This window comes from Gavialis gangeticus, unplaced genomic scaffold (assembly GCF_001723915.1).
Source record: "Gavialis gangeticus isolate Ggan-Ray unplaced genomic scaffold, GavGan_comp1, whole genome shotgun sequence".
Lineage (NCBI taxonomy): Eukaryota > Metazoa > Chordata > Crocodylia > Gavialidae > Gavialis > Gavialis gangeticus.
In genome coordinates this window covers 48,056,899-48,059,161 of record NW_017729032.1, presented here as the reverse complement: position 1 = coordinate 48,059,161, position 2,263 = coordinate 48,056,899, and the positions used below count along the sequence as shown (strand labels likewise).

General features: G+C 47.9%; 1 protein-coding gene across 1 annotated transcript in view; it reads left to right on the top strand.

Moving 5' to 3' along the window:
• SLC7A1 (solute carrier family 7 member 1) overlaps positions 1-2,263 on the top strand; it is a 45,642-nt gene that overhangs the window by 22,369 nt on the left and 21,010 nt on the right. The gene's annotated exons all lie outside the window — the stretch shown is intronic.

Sequence of the window (2,263 nt, the reverse complement as noted above, 5' to 3'; positions counted from 1 at the left end):
CCCCCCCCCCCCCCCCCACCTCCAAAAATCCCTCCTCTCCATGGGGAGTCAGTATATCTGTGATGGCAGGGCTAGACTACTCTTCAGGACATTCCACTCCTTTCCCTACCTCCCAATTCATGCAGCAACCCCTGCATCCATTCTGGTTTGTAAAGTGCAGCCTGCAGCGTTTGATTGTTTGAAACATTTAATAAAATGTTTAAGAACAAATTAATGAATTGTCTTTTGTGTCTGTTTGCACTTTACACGGTGCTGCCTTAAAGCCCAGTGCTGCCTGAAGCAGTTCATCTGGGCTTGTATCTCAAACACCTTGACAGTTGTGATGCTACAGATGCTCAGTCTCTGAGGCCTGATGCCAGCCTCTGGAGAGGTCTTGCCCCTGGCTTCTCAGATAGTGTAGGCCAGTATGATCATCTAGGATAGGTACCGTTCACTAGTGTCTAGGTGCATCCGCCAGGGCCCTCTACTATGGCATGAAACGCCCAAAGATGCAGCCCACGGTTGTCTGGTAGTTGAAGATCCTCATAGCCGAGTGTCTGGTAAAGGGCCGTGGGAGCCTGAACTCACTCCTAAGCTGTGGGAGCAGTGGGTAGGCCTGGGGGTAGATAGTTGTCCCTTCCAACTCTATGCTGAGTGCTGTAGGCAAATATTCCCTATATCTGCTGTACATTCTTGGTGACTCTGATGTCATGGACCTTGCTTGGTGATCATGTGGGTGAACCACCCCCAATCATCTGTAATGCCATGCAGCATGATAAACACACCTTGCTGTTGGTGTCCTTGAAGTTGTGCACTTATATGCAAACGTGGGTGCTATCAGTGGCCTCAGTGCTGTTCAGAAAGCCTATCTAGGTATCAAATTCAGTTATGATCTCTTGTGTGTTTGGTCAGGCAGAAGTGTTGTTCCAGTGCCTTCTGGATGGCATAATATACCTCCTGGACAGCTGTTTGAGCTGTGGACTTGACTTTTCAAAAGTGTAAGGCAGCAGACTGGAGGCTGTGGGGGGGAGGAGGGGTGCCAGTTTCCAGAAATCACTTGCTACCCTTGTCTTACTGGTTTGTCTCAAGTGACAGGGCCAAAATGGTGCAGGTCTTAAGGAAAGTGACCCTGCTCACCATGAACTTACACCAGGTCCTCAGGGCTAGTTCCCGTTAATCGGTGATTGTCTCCTGAGCCCAAGAGTGGCAGTCTGTAGGTGGTACCAGAGAAGGCCACTGCCTCCATGGAGCTGGGTCTTCCTCCTCTGGCATGTAGCTCTTGGATGTGCTGAGCACGTAGCATAGCTTGAGGAGGAGGGTGAGGTGTATTTTGAGTGCCAAGGTCCTGGTGCTTTCATTTTCATGCAGAGGCACATTAGTTGGGAGGCATACTGGAGGAAAACAGAAAGCATCGCCCAGAAGGCAAAGACTCTGCCACGAGCAGAGCAAAGCCAATATCTCACAGTGCTGTTCTGTGAATGTGGCGGCAAAGATGCTGGGCCCCCGTGCCTTATTCCAGCTAGGAATACAGAATGTTTAAAACTGATCAGCCCAGCAATGGCAGGAAGTGCTAAGCAGAAACTTCAGGGTCAGATGGCCCTAAGGCTGTCCAGAGAAGTCTCTGGGTGCCCAAGACCAAGAGGCAGGCTGTGATACTTGCCCCTTAGCTGTGAGTCACAAAAGCATGGACTCCTGGACATTTTTGAAACACTTTAGTTGGGAGTGGCCTGTACATTTGGACTGTCAGTAGTCCAGATTAAGGAAAGCTTCAAATTAGGGCAGGATTTGAAGTGCTTCATATCTCATGTTGGTCAATATCTTTGGATGACTAGAGACCTGATCAAACTCTCAGTCAAAGGTTATTTAATTCTCTTAATGTTGTTAAAACCTTATTGATAGGCAAAGGTTTGTGCCCATAATTTGCACAAACAAAATTGGAAGCCAGTATGCGAGAAGTGGGGGAGGGGGGGTCATAACACACGCACAGATGCAGGTTCTGGCTTAGTAACAGGTAATGGTAACTGAGATGGTGTACACTTGACACTGCTGACAAACTGTCAGGAAGATAAGGGCTGTGATAACCGTGCATGAAAAGTTGGGACGTTGTAAATGTAAGAAGTAAAAGCCTGATAACTTGTAATTTTATAGAAAGGACAAGCCCTTCAGTGGGACTAGAGCTACTGCAATGAGTAAAGCAGGGTCATGTCCTTCAATTATCTGTTTGCAGTGAAAACCTGCAAAGTCCTATGCACAGACTTTACTTCACGTGCTCTAAATATCACCG